At 43.2% G+C, this 20,507-nt stretch overlaps 1 protein-coding gene across 1 annotated transcript in view; it reads left to right on the top strand.

The window, feature by feature from the left end:
• TOPBP1 (DNA topoisomerase II binding protein 1) overlaps window positions 1-20,507 on the top strand; it is a 1,495,804-nt gene that overhangs the window by 519,621 nt on the left and 955,676 nt on the right. The window lies entirely within an intron of this gene.

The raw sequence follows: 20,507 nt of genomic DNA, 5'->3' as shown, positions 1-20,507 counted from the left end.
CTAACAATTGTTTATGGGCAGGCTGTTGAGGTTATGTATACTACCAGAATGCAAACCAATGACAGATAGTAACAACAGTATCACCCACAGTACAGTGTCAAACCGTGTCATACATACACATGTACTCACGTTCCAAAATGTGTTTAGTACAATGCATACTGGCCACCAGTAGAAACTATGGAGTGTTAACACTGTCTAATACAGGGCATGTCACCCTGCCCATGTGTCCAATATGCACTTACATGCAGACAGTGCACCTCAACCATGTTCACAAATTTACACCTGCAAATCTGTGCTGCACACATCCCACACTTACTGTCCACTCTATAATACTTCTGCCAAAACTACACATATCAGCCAAGTGGCACATGGGCAGACAATACACAATTGGAATAAACACTGGTGTAAGCAATACTATATTGATAATTATAGCTTTAATGCATCATGCCTGCTCAGCTACACCTTCAAGGATATCATTACACTTCTGACAACATGCTACACATTAAAACATTGCTATACTGTAATAAAGTCACCCTGTGCATTAGCACCATGTTGGCCTGTTCCTGCATCAATGTTACAGATGACAGGAGGTGGCACAGGTTTCATCATATGCACAGGGTGTGTTGTTAGTTTGCCAGAGGCCTACATTGAGCCGTACAATCGACGTGTGTGTGTGTGTGTGTGTGTGTGTGTGAGGGCCAAGAGTACTGTTATGGGCCAATGTGGATGTAATGTGTGCGGGTATGTTTTTGCCCTAGGTTTCTGGTTTGTGTGTGTGTGTCCGCATGCACACAGTTCCACCATGTGGCTGCCATATACGGGGATTTGTGGGACAGCTACAGACCGTACCTGGCAGGCTTAACTATCACCGTTTCTGGCCATGGATACGGGACCCGTGCCTGGCAGGGGTGCTACAGACAGTATCGGGTACTAATCCAGACTGGGTACTATCCTCAGAGGTTGACATATGTCCACTGGATCCAGGTCCCTGCTGGGACTGGCCAGAGCCACGTGCATGTGGTCTTCTAGGACAGTCTATAGACAGCCCCCCCCCAACATTGCTGGGGCTGGTGCTGGCACTACGGGAGCAGCTATGACTTGATGGACGTCCACGGCGACTGCCAGCTGATGATGATGCTGGCATACGTCCACATCGACGTCTCAACCATCATGCACTGTCCTGACACATGGACATGACATTGTGGGGGACATCTAATGTCTCACCCCAACGTCTATCAATGACCTCAGTGTAATTACGTATGGCACCTGCTAGGTCACGGATACTGTAATTTACAGAGGTGTTATGAGCCCTCTGTGCCCTTAGTCCCTGACTGGTGTACCGCTCCATACGTGCCTGTGCCTCCATGACAGCCTGGAACTTGCGTGTGGTTGTAAGAGTTGTGGCACGTCTGCCAGGGGCATGATGACCAGCAGTGCTTTGACGAGAACCCCTGGGCATCTGCAAATGTGGTACCGTTCCAGATATCTGCTATGGCTGCTGTGTCCTGATGCATGTGCCATAGATACCACACTGTCCTGGCCAGTGCCGACTGTACACTGTCCCTTTGCTAAGACCATTGGTGATGATGGATGTACAGGCAGTATGACTGTGTGTATGGATGGGGTGGAGACTTGTGTACTGTCAATTGGTGGCCCAACAACAGACCCTGACAAACCTGCCTGTGCCTCAACACACCTATCCTCATTATCACTATCTGTATAAGTGACATCAGGTTCCCTGCTGCACTGAACCAGCCCCACCTCAGCACCTGTGAGAGGAAACACACTTTAAGATCTGTACATGATACCAAGCCATACGCACACACACACACACACACACACACACACACACACACACACACACACACACACACACACACACACACACACTCCTAACTAAAGCAGACAGAAACACACACACGCACACCACCAGCAATCTCAGAACATACTCAATAGCAGTTGATGGTGGGGTACAGTATCACAAGCAAAACTGTCATATCACACATGTCAGTATGCAGGGCATGTGTTGCTCAACAGCATGCAGTGCAAGTGTAGAAAGTCCTTGTTACTAACAGTATACATGGCTTTGATGCATGTTTTTTCTTGTTTGGTGATTGGCCTCCCCCTGGAACGCAATGCATACATGGACACAACATTGCTGTGCAAGAATTCAAAACTCTGTAATGTACTGTGCACCATCACTCGCATGTCTGCATACCATGGCTGGATGTGTATCTGTGTGTCACATAGATATCCAATTCTGATTAGAGCCACTGTGTCTTTAGCAAATAATTGTGGACACAGTTTTAGCTCATGCATGATGTGTATACACACAAGATTAGTGTTGCTTGTGTAACTGATGGAATGCCATTGGTCCACATACCCAATGTACAGTAATTATGGTGAGTGTAGATCATGTTGTGGACATGCCAGTGTCATCCATGACATGGCATGCTAAAACACAACTGCAAATTTAAACATCACACATACCCAATGCGTGTCATATGACCTAGCCACTCAATAGCATCACAAGACATATATGTGTCAGTTGTGCAAATGGTGATTGGTATGCATATTGTTTAGAGGTGCATATGTTTGCACACACACATTGAGGTGTATAGCAATTAAAGCTATGTGTAGTACTATGGTTACAATAACTGAAATGGGTGTAGAACCATAAGCCATCATCATGAAGCATCATATGGTCACTCAAATGTGTCCCAAACCAGAACCTATCATGCTGTACCGGAACTGCACTGCCATGGCTACATTCACCATTTCACAATCAATTGTTACATGGGTCTGTAAGGAAGCCAATAAGGAGCATTCCCTAACATGAATGTGTTGTGTGTTGCAGAGTGTTTCACTGCCCCATGGTAGGCCTCTACCCCTCAGGTATATTATGCGTGCTGTGTGGATGACATTTGGGATACTGGAGTGTGACTTTACAGAGGATTTGTGACTCCTTCATGTGTAGCATGTTAACATGTTCTGTGTATGACATAGTTGTGTATGTCATGTGCATGTTGTGTATCGACTCTAGCTATCCAGGGTCACTACAGTGTAGCCACATTTGTTTGAGATGGTCTGTGTATTGCATGTGTTTGAGGCAGCTAATCACATTAGTGAGATGTGCGTGGTCTCACAGCAAACATGCACAGCATGCATTATGGGTAGCTGTGTTACATGTGTACATGGCCTACACCTTTACTATGACATGCACTTTTTATTTGCAATAATAAATGTAGAACACAATCACCAGCATATGCCCGCTGCCTTGCTGTCACACCAGAGGGACCTACATAGATATGAGACAGTTTGTCAGTGGCGACAACTGTGGCATTGCTACTGTGGGTTTGCAATCTTACAGTAGAACAACAGTTTACATTCACAGGCCTACAGATCATGTTCCAAATTATCAGTACGGAGCAAAACAGGCTCCACATCTTCTAACTACACAGTACACATCTCACATATGCATGATCCACCAATAGACGTAACAGTAGTCTACAGATATGCCATGTTACCTGCATGCTCCATGTGTTCTTGCTGGGTGGCTCCAACCTCCATCATGGTAAATGTCTGCTGCTGCTGCTGTTGTTGGGCAGGTGCCACCAGGCTCAGGAGCAGCTCCACCACTCTGGTGAGCGGGGGATGGATGTTAACCCCACCACCTGTTGCAAGCTGTTATCTCCGTACATCAGAAGCACGCTGACGGGCATGTCTAAGTAGATCACTGCAGTGGTGGCGTACCTGCTCATATGTCCGGTTATGCAAGCCTACCTCATTTAGCCTCCGGACAACATCTTGCCACATTACAGTATGCTCCTGCTGGTCTTGCCTGGTTCTGGAGAATAGTAGGCTGTAGTGCTGAATCGTACAGCTGTTAAGAATCTCATCTTCAGCACTACTGTAGCTAGGATTTCTACAGTGTGCCATGATCCCTGGAAGACCTAAAGAAAAGATATGTATGAGCAAGTCATATGGCACATTTAACATTATACAGTACAGATATCACTGAACTGCCATATATAGCAACCTATTAGCTGACCTGAGATTAAACACTTTCACTACCACTTTTCAGTGCTCACCCCACAACTGCTTGAAAGTGCCTGGCACGCTCTCTATAATAAACCATGTTCTGCACAGCAACAAAATAAAATCACTATATAAGACTATACAAGAGTACCTGGCACACGATATGCAACACAGTGCACCACCTAGCCACAGCAGATATAGATCAAGCCAATGCATAAAGAAATATGTCATCCATCGCAATGTTTGTAAGGTCCAGTTACAGTATTACCATTATACCACACAACTTGTTGATGGCAAACCCGTGGCCAAAATATGTGCACAATTGTGAATATAGGTGGCATACTGCTGTAGTAAACTATAAATGTTGCTAGATACGCAGTTATATGTTGCAACACACACATGACAGAGGACATGTTACAGGCATACTCACACACATCAGACATAATTACAACACACAAAGGTATGGCAACCCAGATAAGCTTTACGTGTGTACCATACAGTACTATGTGTATTTACAAAACATTAAACTTGAGGAATGTAATCTGTGATGACTACAGGGACCACACAAAACAGTGGTTCCAAGCAATGTGGACATACACCATACTTTGCTGTTTAGGCCCAGAGCTTTATGTAGTACTACAGTACGTACAAGATTTGGATTCAACATCAGTACCAATCAATAAGCATACATGTATTGCTTTAGCCTCCAAATGACACACCCCAGTTAACACCAAGGGACTACATCAGACTGTATGCCATAGTGCTTTATCTGCCTAGCAACAGCATACACAGCTTTTGCTGGGATCAAAGCACGGACCCATAATACCATGACAGAAACAGTTTCCCACTAAGCTATCCCACAAATACACATCTTTGACATATTCACCAACACAATGACCATCACACTCAGTCAACTTTACATAGAGTCTATTGCAACAAGTAGATGTGGGTGTGTATGAGTATATATGACTGTGTGTGTGTATGTGTGTGTGTGTGTGTGTGTATGTATATATATATATATATATATATATATATATATATATATATATATATATATATATATATATATATATATATATATATATATATATATACATACATACATACATACATACATATACACATCCATTGGTGTACATATACATATAGGCACATATACAGTCCACCTTTCATGGTGGGAATATCAATTATGCAAAGGATGTGAGGTATACAGTAATGTAATAATATCGCACAGTCTTGTGAGAAATGCATTGAAAGTGTTCACAGCTCAGGTAGCTTTAGCAAGCACTAGCTGCAACATTGCAAACTGAACAAAACACCCACAGTGTTTAACCACCACATGTCATATACCAGCACTGTATGCTGTATTGTTTGTCACACACTAAAACCTACATACAAATATGCACATAACCTTCACCAACATATATATGTCCACCCTTCACAAACAGTTGCAATATGTCCCTTGCTCTATGCACATATACAGATGTTAATATATGTGACACATCTGTATCTTTCCGTATGTGTGTGCCATACACACACAAGGTCCATACTGTTGTAAGTCCCTGGACGCTGAACTGTTGGGCCTTGCTGCAACATGAACAGGTGTCACATGTGAACACACAGTAACATTAGAGGGGATATATATATATATATATATATATATATATATATATATATATATATATATATATATTATGCCTGGTACAGCAGTTGCCAGTGCTAAGCTACACTTTAATATGACTATCATGCATGTGTTACTCTGTCACACCCATGTTTATATAAATGTTTGCGCTAATCCCCCAAACCGCCATTGGCCACACTACTGTACAGAACACACATAACATGGATCAGATGTTTGACATTTAATGCTGATCTGCATATTTCACAGTTATGTCCCACTGCCCACAGGTACACACTGAATTGTCCATGGTAGTAGTTAAGCAGGAAATCTGTGCATGGATACGTACTGCTGCCACATATGAATGGTTCACATTATGTAGAGTACTCCTCAAAAACATCTACTACATGCCGGTAAATACATATGTTACATACCTATCCTTTGTATGAGTTGGTATTATTTCTTTTTCTTTTTCCTTTTGCTTTTCACTCTCTCTCTCTCTCTCTCTGTCAGTCTCTGCAATAGAGTGATTGAGTTTGTTGGCAGAAATTACAGCCTGCTTTTATAGGTATTTGCACATGTGCATGTGATGGCCTCTGCACCAATTTGTGGCCACCATTTGCTATTTGCATGCAGCCTGCTGTGTGGTAATTGCAGTAATCACTGTCATAGCAACCCAATGCTATAAATTGCTAACTCAGGTAGGTGTGGCCCTTTCAGCTTTCCAAGATGGGGATCATGCTTGTTTGCTGTGTACATCGTTGTTTAAGGCAGAAGGTTGGTATAGTTCTTATATCTGAAGCCAGGGGTGTAGCCAGTGATTTAAATGTTGGACTCTGACCTGAATGTTGCTGCTTCCAGTACACACTTGTCAGTGTAGAATTGTACTTACCCTTCAAAATGCTAACCCAAGATGCGTGCGAGTATGTACTTTCTTTTCTAATTGTACAATTAACTGGCATACAAAACTAGTTATTGAGATGTATTCCTTTAGCACATGAATTGTTTGTGAACTGTTATACTGTGAATATTAATTTACTCGCTTCTGAACAGTTTGTGTTTTTTTAGTGTTGATATTAGCACAGGTTGCTCAAGAAAACTGGACAAATTTCAGTACTGAGTATGCCTACCTACATACTTGGTAGACCCTGAACACACAGGTATATTCTACATTTAGGTAGGGGTGCAGAAGTACAGAGAGCATTATGTATTATTGTGTGAATTTTATCTTGCTGGACTTAAAGGGTTGCTGTGTACCTGTTAGTTTATCAAGGCATGTGGTCTGTCTGCGTAGCTCCCAACTGTGAACCTGTCCACATGGTAGCCAGAGGTTAGCCTGTTATTCTTTGTCTGTGCACCACACCGGTATTTTCAGCACTGGAACAATGGCATTGTTACAGTTGGTTGCTACCAGTACATGGCTACATCCTTTTGTATATCAGTGTTGTACTCCTACATAAGGGTATGCTTCTGGAACTCCTTCCAAAGGTATTTGCACAGTGTGCAACAGCAGAAAAGCTGATATGCCTTTGTGTTTCTGCCTCTGCCAGGCCTCTCAAGCACTCAGGTACATATTTGAACAGACTCAGGGAAAAGTAGGTAAAAGTGAGGTACACCTTTAAAATATTAGTGCCATTAAGTTGAGACTTTGAGAGAACCAGAGCATATGGATCAATACACCTTTTTTGAAGTACAAGCAGTGTCCAACTCTTACTTATTGTCATTATTAATTAAGTGTAATTCATCACCTTTCTGGCCAATGTCAGTACTTTCCAGAGGGATTCAGAGGGACACAGCTAAAATTTGTTTCAAAATCAAGAACATCCCTGAAAATTAGGCACAGTTGGGAGGTATGACCTCTGCCCTAATCAGATATGCCAGTGTTTGTCCTGCTGTGATACTGTGTGGGGGTTGTAAAGTGCTGCTGTAACATTATTTCCTGCTAGAATGACTGCTTCTCTTATCGCAGTCATGTAATGCAATTCCACAACAACTGCTGGTAAAGATCCACAGAACAAGTTGTGTGTTATGGCATTCCTATTTTTCCTTTACATTCACTCACTCACTCTGATATATTTATTTCAGCACCAACCTGTATATCTACTGTGGCGTAGTGGTACTTCATGCAATGTAGTGTGTACAAGGCCCCGGGTTAGAGACGGACAAAGGTGTTTTATTTTGCTGCTGAGCAGAACAAGGGCCCTCACATACAGAGTGACTAAGGCACTTTAATGCAGTTGTGAGTGGGTTTGCTCGATGGTTAGCAATGCTTAGCTAAGCGCAAACAAGCTCATACTTGCGCCAACCCACTAGCTACTGCTTAAAAGTGCTTACTCCCGCTAACCCCAGCACTCATTTCTTTGAAAGAAAAGAAAATGGGGAGATAGGAAAGTGGTGAAAAAGGGGCACAAAGAGAGAAAGACAGTAGGGAAAACAGCTCGGGATGTGCAGGACAGGTGTAGGGAAGGTCCATAGCTGCCCAATTCTTTAACAGCAACAGCTGTGCATATGCAATAAATTTGGAGGGAAATATGAAACCTTCCACCCCTGAGAGAGGGGTGAGGACAACAAAGTATGTTGTGCTGCCAATTAAATTACATTTTGTGTGTCCAGCGGACATGTGTACAAAATGGGCAGCTATGCATGGGGTATATTTTTTTGGGAGCAGATTGTCTTTTTTTTTTTCTCCAGGTGAGAGTGGAATGTGGGGTAGGGGAAGTAGGTATATTTGGGGAGGTAGGTTGGGGAGGTAAACAGACGAGACAAACAAGACGCATACAGGGGCGGAATATGGTATGTGGTGGGTGAACACCATTGACGGGGAAGGATGTTAGGAAATCGCAAGCCCATGAGCCCACAGATGGCAACAGTGGAACTGAGATCCCCACCCATGGGCAGTCACCACTGCACCTTCACAGCCCAGAGGGTGGCTGTGCTGGGGGCTGCATAGGAGGGGCAGGCTCACCCGTGAGTCGCACCACTCGTGCCTCAAGGTGGTGTAGAGGATCAGTGACAGAACGCTCAATCTCTCTACACACCACAGCCCGAACCGTTCGGAGGGTGAGTCCCATCCCCTGCAGCGCTTCCACCTGAAGGTGGCACAAGGCCAATGGAGGAGGAGGTCCCAGGCTGGGCACCAGACCTGCTGGTGCCAGGTGCCATTGCCAGCTGAGGTGGGTCCGCTGGGACCGGCCTTCCCATACGTTCTGTGTTTTGGAGGATTGAATGAAAATATGGGTAAGTAATAGTCAACAGCATTCCCAATTAGTTATAACAGCATGCAGAAGTATTCCCATTAACCCAACACACCAGAGTTCCAACAGTTGAACAACAAGCACAACACGTGCATATATAGAACAACAGTGGACATTACAACGGCATGCAGGTTTAATTCATGGCAACAGACCACCAGTATTGTGGTATTTGAACAGGGCACATGCATCAAAATAAATGCAGATATAAACCAATAGGACATATGTCCCAACAAATGTTTTGAGATTAGATGTACCCATTGAGGTGTGGAATTGCATTTTTATGCATATACAGTAGGGTGGAAAAATACAGCTCCATTAACAACTTATATATCCTTCTAGTTTACACTACATTCCTATTAACTGCAATTATATGTCTCCTACATGTATTATTACACTACCCAATTGTCCTTATTTTGTGAAATGGGTTTTGCTAGATCTTTATATACATGAGCTGTATCTAACATGCAAACTGTCAGGGATGCAGATGTTACTGCTACATATTTCGTGAGTTGCTCAGAGACACTACTGCTGAGATGGTACACTGACAGCTCTACTTTCCTATAATTATCTAGATATGTTGAGGTGAAATTATCAGTTATATGTTAACAGCTCCCTACATTTCTGGCAGCACACTGACATTTCTGGGGAACACATTACCAAGTTAATCATGTGCCAGATTAACCTGTACATGCTGGGCATGAACCAACAGTTGAGTACTGTAAATATGTTTAAAAGCTACTGGCACTCCCATCGTCCACTTTGTATGGGCCTACCCAAGTGTGCGTTAACAGCGCTTAATACAACAGTACTACTTCTATAATGCAAGAGTACAACAGCATATCAAAGAAAATGACGCAGACACAGTCCAGGAATTATTCCTCTATTAAAAACTTAAAACACTTTTCTAGAGGCTCTCTTATTTATTTTATATAACAGTACATGCAGAATAATTATTAAATAATTATTATACCTTTATTTTTTGGGTTAAAACACTTTTTTTCAGGCTCTCATTTATTTTATGTAACAGTACATGCAGAATGATTACTAACCTGCCTGGTGGCGCAGCCTTAGTAGCCCATCTGCATAGGCTTGCTGGTTTGCAGCGCGGACACCTGCAGCTGTGAAGTAAATTAAGTGATATTGAGACATACCTATCCATAGTATAGACTAGAATAGCAATTCTTACATACTTAATTCCATGGCTACTTACTCAGTAGTTGGGCATTTTGCATCCCACGGGCCTCCTGGATCCACTGGTCCAGTTGATCCTCCTTGCGTCTCTTCAATTCTGCGTGGTGGTGTCTGACCTGCTCACCAGTCCGAGGGACGCCTGTGGCACTGGTGAGTTCATGAACTAGACGGTTCCAGGTTTCCGCTTTGTATTGGGTGCCCTGGTACTGGCCCTGCAGGAGTCTATCCTCATGATTATGGACAAGGAGCCAAACCATTACTTTTGACTCCTCAATGCTCCAACGTTGTGCTTGAAATCGAGAGCCCTCTCCAGCACCGACCATGCTGCTTGCAGATGGGAGCTACAACCAGTTATGGCAAGTATTCCCGCCTATGGAGCTTAAATATGCCTCATTTACCGCACTTATTTGTGATTGGCCAGTTTTGAAAAAACTCTGCTGAAGGCACACCTGCTTAGCAATGGGTAAACCTCCATTGATATGTATGTGTGTGTTGAAAGTCCATGGTTGTGAAATGCTGTCATGGCTTAGTGGTCCAGTACTGTGATTATGGTGCACAGTATCCCGGGTTCGAGCCCTGTCATTGCTTTTTATTTTACTACTGGCCAGGCCGGCTAGGAGGTGTGGCTGTGTTTAGCTGACTTTGCTCAACGTTGCCCGACGTTGCCCAACATTGCGCTGGTTAGCGCGGTGTGCAGCTATGCGCAAACCTGTTTTGTTTGCGCTAGTTTGCTCGATGCCCAGCTCCGCGCAAAGCCATTGCGCTAGTTAACGCAGTGCTCAACTACGAGCAATTACATTTAAATATGCTTAATACTGGTAAACTTTGCTTAGCAGTGCTTCACATTGCTTAAGGTATTACTCATGTATCCATCCGTATGCATAACCATTTCACCTTCTTGTATAGATATATGTATGTATATAATTTGTTCACTACTACATAGGCCATTTCAATGCTTTTTACAAAAAATTAAAAGATAAATGTTAGGAATTATTTTTATATACAGATTTCCAACAGAAAATAGAGGGGGGAGTGGTGGGACTCGAACCGGGAATGCCTCCTCTTTGTGCGAAGGCTTTACCACTGCGCTATTGCTATTTCGCTTAATTTGAATACAAGTTTCTTATTATCCTCTTTGCTGTCTAAACTGCTAACTGTAGCTAAGCAATGGGCAAACCCACGCAAACACTGGCAGCTTTATCGGAAAGAATAATAAAAAAAAGTTTTTACATTTTATAATTGTACATTGGTTTAGAATGTGAGGAAGTGTAGTGTTGGGTGTGTACACATTTGAGCAGACTTGCTCATGTAAGTCGACATTTCCCGAGTGTCAGACTTGCAGGGACGTGGATTTTTGGACTGCTCGGCAGTCCGACATGCCCCCTTCAGTCGTGCACGCTCTGTGTTAGCCTTAGAGTTGAGGCAGCGTGCCCTCATTAATATGCATGGCGCACTGCTGTCTTACTCTTAGACTGGCTCTTCCGTGTAAGACTAATCTAGTCTTACACGGAGGATTAGTGAATCCTGGGGACTATTTTACGTTTTCTCTAGTATACTTCCAAGTAACAGACAAGCTGCCTATAACTGAACAGAGATTTTGGGAAAACATATTTGCAGCATTATTAGCTGTAGCCAGAAGCCTGCTGTGTTCTCCCAAGGCATTATTCAAAAATTTCAGAGCTCCTTCCAACCAAGGTTTAACATCTTCATAATCATTTTTCATGGGTATTTCTTTTTTAACATGCATTTTAGCCATTTAAACAGTCCTAGCAGTAATGTTGTTGTCTTTACAGATGCACATTCTAGCTGCAAAGCTTTTCTTCCAAAATATGTAACAGATTAGCTCAGTAAGACACACTTTGTGTTCCAAAGGCAACATTGACTTGTTAACTACTAGTTTAGGTTTAAATATACACATTTCTTCTTTAAACAAAGCTTTTTTTTTTTTTTTTCCTCCTCGCTACAACATGTTCAGCTGTTGTAAAGAGTTCATCTGAACTCTTGGGCTCCTCTTGATATAACCACTTTCTTATACAGGTGACAATCCATAATCCAAAACCCTTGGGACCAGCTGAGTTTTGAATTTCGGAATTTTTCTGATTTTAGAGCCCTTAGACAACAAATTACAAATACAGTTTAATTATAAGTAAAAATGTACAATTAATGTTTACTGCTAGTAGTAGATGACAAGACGACAGCGAAACTGCATTGCATAAGTCTTGTATGCTGAAATGACTCATTTTTCAAAATTCAGGTGCACATTTATTCAGAGTAAGAGTCAAGATTGTTGGAACTGCTCACTGATCCTCCTCCACAGACACACTGACACGCACAGATGCAAGTCAGAAAACATTTCTCTGGTAACCCATGCTTTCTTGTTTGCATAGTAATGCATGAGTAAGTGGCATACACCTTTCAGGCATCTTGGATGTGTACTTTTCCCAGTTACTGCCAACTTCACCTTGTGTGTGCCTGCAGCATTGGCACACCCAGGAATAATTAACCTATCTTTAGCATCCTTACAACCTGTTGGTGCCATCTCATCAGCCTTTGCTAATGTTTTTCTAGGGATGTAATGCCAGTAGAGAGCCGTTTCATCAGCTTTGTACACTCGTTCAGGACTTAGGTTTTCATCAGATATTATCCTGGCAAATTTGTCACTGTAATTTTCAGCTGTTCATGATTAGATGAAGCTTTTTCACCACAGATTTTTAGATATTTTAAACCAGTACGCTTCTTAAATTTCTGCAGCCAACCTTCTGAATATTGGCGATCACCTTCAATTTTAAGTTCTTCATGATATAATCTTGCTTGTTTCATGACCAGCAAACCAGTCGGTGTTGTACATTCACTTTGTTGTCGCATCCAGTCCATCAGCACACAGTCAAGGTGTTCATTTTGCCTTACGCTGTTTTTTCCTATCTTTCATTAGTTTATGGTCATCACTGTCAGTATAAAACTTGAGTAACTTGTCTTTCTGCTTCTTTACATCATACACTATCGTAGTTCTGACACTATATTCTTCAGTAAGACGCCGCATAGGCATACCACGATAAAGCTTCTGCAATAACTCCACCTTCTACATTATTGATAATGACTGATGTCTCCTTTTCTTTTTCACACGTTACCAACTGGACTATCTGCAGTTCTTTTAGACATTTTCACAGTCAAATTGAAGACAGAGCAGTAAAGGTATCAGTCAGCAGTGAGCAGCAGGTGCACATTTGCACTGCTGTGGGTACAAGTGCAGAGCAGTGTGCGGAGCCAACAAGTGCCCGAAAAAATCTTCAGATTTTGGAACGTTTAGGATTTCAGAATTTCATATTAGGGATTGTCAACCTGTATTACAAACAGGATTCTTTGAAATCTGTCAAATAGTAAGCAGCTATGTCATTTCTGCTTTGCTATGTCTGCATCATGCTCAAATCACAGTTTAACAGTATGTTAAAGATTATGCATTTGATTTCTTATCTTCTTTTAGCTATTAAAATCCTGATGTAAAATTTAATACCTTGGATTTCAGGAGCAACACCTGCTCTGCAGAAAAATATTTTTTGTTCGGTTTGTCATACTTTGGGTAATTTGTATCATCCATTCCCACGTATACCTTTAAAGCATTTCCAGACAGTTGTGAAGAGAGCAGTTTTTCACATTCATTTTTGCACCAGTGCTAGTGTTAATACAGCATTCAAAGTACTTTAGGCTTTTGAAATCCTTGAAGGCAAATAGTGACTTTCTTCCTCTTTTCCCCTTTTTTATACCTATCTGCATCTCCCAGTGTCCTTTGTGCTATACTTAAACTATGTCCTGGCATTCTAGCACATCTTTTCCCATTTTGCTCTATACTAGAGACTGCCCAAGAAGAACACCAGTGATGTGCATACATTGACCTATGCAGCTGTAATATAAGGTGCTTGTTACATTTTATCCTGCTTGTAAATGTGTGATTTTCACAGTTAAATGCTCGTTGCTTGTTTTATATGCAAAGTGTATGCTTTTTATGACCAGTTGTATGCATCACTACTAGGAGATACCTGATTGATGTCCTATTCTCTTGTAATATTCATAACCTTTGGGTTAGCCTCTGCCAAGCGACCCAAATGTCCGGCCAGTATACAAAAGCTTTAGTCACTGCAAGGCACATGGGACGTACGACATTGGCCGTAGGGTATGTGGGCCATAAAAGTGACGTCTGCATGTACCTTCCTCAGAACTTCTCTGCTGCCAGTCGAACATCAGCTCATCCTGCCATTGGATTCAGCGAGTTAAGATGAGTACCCTGTTATGTCCTTTTTTCTTGTTCTTGATTTGGTCACTGCATGTTGCCCAGGTTCATGTCATCCAGAAGGGAAAAGTGTAGGTGCGGATGCCAAATCCCCCATAAGGACACCCATTAATTTTGCTTGTTCTGCCTAGGGCTAAACCACGACCATAAATCTTGCGTGATTTGTCAGGCTTTTGTTCCAAAGACCCTTCACAGCACTCGCTTAATATATATTTCGAAAACCAAAGACTTAAAACGTTTAGCTCTTGCTATGGAGGGGGTATCTGGTCAGACCATCGAGCCTCCAAAAAAGAAATCCAAAGTTACCAGGCCTGAACCTATTGTTGCACCTCCTCCACCCGATCTTCCCCCTGTGGCTGACGTACACCTGAAGAAGCATACAGAATCAGCTGATGCTGGTATAGCGGGTACCATTCCGGAGGCCGCAGAACCCAGAGCTGTAAGCACATCCATGGAGGTTACGTAGACGCTGAGTACCAATGACAGGGGGGATCCTCGGCTCATCACGGACATCCAGACTGGTCCTTTTACTGTTAGGGAACTCCCTAAAAACTAAGCCCTCCTTAGGCCCTATGCCCACTAGGCCTGTTCCCTTTTTAAAAACAAAGCAAAAAAAAAAACTAAACGGGTCTCTCCACCATCTGAAAGCTTGCCTAATTGGCAAGCTTTCTCTCAGAGTTTATTCAGTGCTTTCATGGCCCTCTGGTCCTCCATGACTGCTTACTCTCTGGCTGTTAACAGCCATAGTCCTCCGACTTCAGATCCTCTCCCAGTTGAAGCTGAAGATTCCTCAGATTTCTCTTTTGATGATTCTCTTATGTTTCCCAAATGCCATCCCCTGTAGGTTATGCCTCACTAGATGAGGGCTCTACTGAAGCATATTCCCCTGGAGAGGACCTTACTTTTGGAGAAACCATCTCTCAGATGAAAAAGTTTTTCAAATGGGACTCTACTGAGATGACAGAAGTCCAAAAAAGGTATTATGAGCTTTTACAGATGAATACTCCTTCACCATCTGCCATCCCACCAGTACTTAAAGCCTTCTTAGATGCCTTCAATGCAGCTTCTAAAAATCCCGAGTCCCAGCCCCCCTGCCCCTAGATGCCCTGACAGATTTTATAAGGTCCCTGAAGGGCTAAAGTTCTGATATGTCCTGTTGCAGACCCTGGTAGGTTTCTGGTCTCTGCTGACAAACCTTCCAGACTATTGCCCTCAACCTCTGTCCTTCCAACAGATAAGGACAGTAGAAAGTATGGAGCACATGGGGGAAAAGGGATACACCTCTGTTTGGCCTTTAAGGCAGTCAGCTACCAGACTCAAATGTCAAAGTATTCCTTGGCACTTTTATCTTGGGTTTCAAAACTCTTGGCTGAGCTCCCACATTTACCCACTAAGTCCCAAATTTCTAACCTGATCTCTCTGTCCTCTCAAGTAACAAGGCAATCAGATGCAGATCTGCAGCATCTTCGTCAATGCTCAGAAGGTACTCTTGGCTGAGGCTTCAACCCCTACCTGACGATATCAGGTCTAAACTCCGTGATGCCCCCTGGACAATACTGCCTTATTTGGGGCCAAAGTGGCAGAGCTTTTCAAAGCCCTTCAAGAAAAGGGAAAAGAATTACAGGATTTGAAGCATTTGTTTGTGTCCCCAACCCCTAAATTCCCCAAGAATTACGCCAACAAGACACAATTAATTAGGAAACGTTCTGTTCCTACTCTTCATACTAGGGGCAAAAAGATCTCCAGGAAACGGCAGATACCTTCCAGGCCTGCTATACTACAGCCCAGAAAACTCCTTTTCAGAAGAAGCTGCCCCCCCCCTCCCCCCACTCTCCATACCCCTTTCTCAGCAGCTCTCTCATTGTCTTCCTGTCTGGAGAAGCATTACCTCAGACAAGTGCATCTTATCCATCATAAAAAAAGGGTTATTTCATGACTTGGATCATCCTCCCCACCTTAAGAGGCATCCATCAGCTACCAAAGGACCAGTTGCCCCTATTCCAAACAGTCTTGGACAACCTCTCGCAAGGGACTATCCAACCAGTCCCCCTGTCAGAAGAGGGGAAGGGGCTTTTACTCCAGACTTTTCCTGGTTCCAAGAAAAGACTGCCCATGGAGACCCATCCTGGATCTATCCTACCTCATCCTTTGTCTTCAAGTACCCACTTTTCGCATGCTTACACTCCAGACTCTATTTTTACTGCTAATGCCCCGGGCATTTCTGGCCACCTTGGACATCAAAGATGCATAGCTGCATATCCCCATAAGGCCTAAGTACAGGAAATATTTACGCTTCTCTGTGGGTTCCTTGCATTTTCAATTCTCTGCTTTACCATTTGGACTATCTACTGCTCCAAGGGTATTCACCAAGTATCTGGCTCTAGTGGTTGCCTACTGCAGAGTCCTAGGGATACAGATTTTCCCATACCTGGATGACCTCCTGATCCAGGCAGATTGTTACAGTATCTCCAGAACCATCTCCAGCCAGTCATTTCTGTTCTGCAGTCTCTGGGTTTTACCATCAGCTTCCCCAAATCCAGCCTAAACCCCTCCCAGGACCAAGTTTTCTTGAGGTGCAGAATCAGGACAGATGTTATGATGGCATTCCTCCCACCCTAAAATGTGGAAGGCCTGAAGGAATACCTGTCATCCACTCCCCTGCAGTGACAGCAAGAGACTACTTCAGACTCTTGGGGCATATGGCTTCTACAATCCCCATGCTGCTACTGGCAACATTCCACATGAGGAAATTTCAGTGGTACCTGAGGTCCACATGGACCCAACACTCCCACCCCTTGGACCACCCCATCCCCTTCCTACCATGCTTAAGGAGATCCTTTGGTGGATGGATTAATTCTCCCTCAACCCAGGGACTACCCTTGCAACCCATCACTCCAGTCCAGGAAATGTACACAGTTGCTTCAGGCCTGGGTTGAGGGGCTACTACGGGCAGCTTGAAGGTGCAAGGAACATGGACAAGGCCCTTCAAGAGGGAACACATCAACGTCAAAGAGATGAGGGCCCTCATCTTTGCACTGAAGGCCTTCCAAAACAATCTGAAGCAAGAGATCCTGAAGTTGTTCACAGACAGCACTACTGTTCTCTGGTATGTGAACAAACATGGGAGGACAAGATCTTATTTGTTATGCAGGCTTGCACTCTAGGCCTGGGAATTGGCAGTCCGGCATGGAGTCACCCTGCACGCAGTCTACATTCCCTCAGCACAGAACACTCAGGCAGACACCTTGAGCAAATCCATGTCACCATCTCACAAGTGAATGCCAAGCAGGGATGTTTTTTTGGACATAGTCCATAGCTGAGGTACACCACAAATAGATCTGTTTGCTTCCCCCATGAACAGACAACTTTCTCAGTTTTGTACTAGGACACACAGCCCTCTAGCGAGGGTGACTGATGTCTTATCTGTCTCATGGAAGGTGATATTTTTCTAAGCATTCCCCTCCTTCCCACTGTTACAAAAAGTCCTACTGAAAAATACAGCAGGACAAACCAAAAATCTTGTTGGTGACTCCCCTTTTGGCCAAGACAGCATTGGTCCCCCTCCTTCTGTATTTGGGCAGGGACAGTCATCACATGTTACGTCAAAGTGGACCTATTCATACAGGACAAGGGATCCCTAATCACCCCCACTTGGAATCTCTGAACCTAACCTTGTGGGTGATAGGGTTTTGATCCCTTTCAGACACCTTTACACCGAGGATGTGCTTAATGTCCTGCAGGAGGCCAGGAAACCCAATACTAGGAGAGCCTATCTGTCCAAATGGAAAAGGTTATCTATTTTGTGAATTAAAAAGACAGCTAGATCCTTTTCAAAGAGATGTCCCCTTAGTGCTGTCCTATCCGTGTGAATTGTTGCAGGCAGGTTTGGCATACTCTTCTGTTAAGGCCCACCTTGCTGCTATTTCAGCTTGTCTGCCTCTTGACCCTCCACCTGCTTCCAGACTGTGAAGTTATTCATGAAGGGAGTTCTACATCTCAGGCCCCCCAGGAAAGCCAGTTCACCACCCTGTGACCTGTATTATGTGTTGGAGAAATTCACAGTCGCTCCATTTGAACCAGCAGCTACAGCTTCTCTAAAATACTGCACTTGGAAAACTGTGCTTTTGGTGGTCTTGACATTGGTCAGGAGAATGTCAGAGCTCCAGGCCCTTAGTCACCCCACCCTTTTTAATTTTCCACAAGGATAGGGTAAACTTAGACTAACCCGTCCTTCATGCCCAAAGTGGTCATTGATTTGTCCCTTAACCAATGGTCCCTTAACCAATGTATCCACCTCCCCGCCTTTTTTCCACAACCCCAGAATGATGGTGAGAGAGTCCTGCATTCCCTAGATGTTTACAGACAACTTAGATTCTAGCTAGACAAGACCAAATCCCTTAGAAGATCAGAGCAACTATTTTGTCTCCTTTCACCCCAGGACTCAAGGGAAAGCGGTGACAAAGCAGACTATTTCTACTTGGATTTCCAAAGCCATCTCCTTCTGTTACAAGCACCTAGACAGTAAGATTAAAGCCCATTCTTCTAGAGCCATGGTCTCATCTGGAACCTTCTTCAAAGGGCTAGGCACCGCTTCTATTCTAGAAGCAGCTACCTGGATGTCTGTCCATACCTTCACCAAACGCTACAGACTGGACCACATCTCCAGATCTACAGCAGGTTTTGCTAGGGCAGTCCTGCATGGATTTGTGGAGAATAGTTGCAAACCACCCTCTTCTTCTTCCCTTTGAGCTATGGCACTCACCCAAAGGTTATGAATGCTGTAACATGAGAACAGAAGAACATAGAATAGTTGTGTAAAACCTTACCATTACCATATATGTCTTTCTCTTCTATGTTACATTATTCTATCCCATCCTCCTACCCCTCATCAAGCTTTTTTGAATAATCAGGATTTGTGCAGCTATCCTGCGACTGGGGTTTTCAGTTCAGAGGAAGGTACGTGCAGGCGTCACTTTTATGGCCCATATACCCTATGGTCAGTGTCAGATGTCCCACGTACCTTACAGTGACTAAAGCTTTTGTATACTAGCCGGATATTTGGGTCGCTAGGCAGAGGCTAACCCAAAGGTTATGAATACTGCAGCATGGAAGAGAAGGACACCTATGGTTATGGTAAGATTTTACACAACTGTTCTTTTTAGATATAGTCTGAAAGAACAGACATCTGATTTGATGTTACTTCGTGGTATGAGCCGCTATACTGCATACATGCCTAAATATTTTTTTTTTAGAGTATCATGGCTCCTCTTCCTCAATTACCTCTGCTCTGTAAAACATTAGATTGTTATTCAGTTAGTAAAAGGATATGCCATAACTTATATGAATGAGTTGCGTATAGGTGCATTGAGGCCACGAGTTTCATTTACCAGGCTATTTTACTAGTTTTAGAGCGGTCAGTTTTAGAATTGCTTAGCAAGTGTCATTAATTGTGCATACTCTATTAAAAAAGACTAGGGTGCAGTTAGGTCAACTCTAGATTTACTCAGTGTCTTCAACTGTGCAAACGCTATTAAAAAGCAATTGCAAGGTTTTGCGTACTTAACTTGCTATGGTGAGATCACACAGAGCTTAATTGAGTGGCAATTTAACATAGGTGTTTTTTCTGTTGTAATTTACTAGGTGCCCACTGCTATATTTTTATTGCTAAACTCTTGTTTTTGTTTTGTTTTTGTATGGAATTTCTTGGATAGATTAAAGGTACTTAATGGCGACTTGCAACTGCATATTCAAATTGCCTAACTTTAGTCCTGGCAAACTCCACATTTACTGAAGTTCCTGTTACTGTCTCTTGCACTTACTATCCTTTTCCACTGCTGATATAACTTTTTCTTGTTGTCTTTTCTGCTTTAATAATTGATGATCTTCATGTTTCACTGTTGCAGTCATCACACTTGGGTTATCTGCCTGCAGGTACCACAGTCTTGGGATTTCTGCATCTGATGCTGTTGCCCCATCCATGACGTCAGGTATTCAAGGGTATAAAACATGCAGCTGACGCCATTACATCAGCTTTTCTTGCCATGTGGGAGCCCGAAGCAGAAGCAGTTTACAAGTGCCTGTTGGCAGCTACCTGAAATTTTTGTTTTTCGAGTTTGAAACC

This window comes from Protopterus annectens, chromosome 3.part1, assembly GCF_019279795.1.
Source record: "Protopterus annectens isolate FY-2018-M chromosome 3.part1, PAN1.0, whole genome shotgun sequence".
NCBI lineage: Eukaryota > Metazoa > Chordata > Ceratodontiformes > Protopteridae > Protopterus > Protopterus annectens.
Note: the sequence above shows the minus strand (reverse complement) of the source record. Positions and strands in the feature narration are given on the sequence as shown.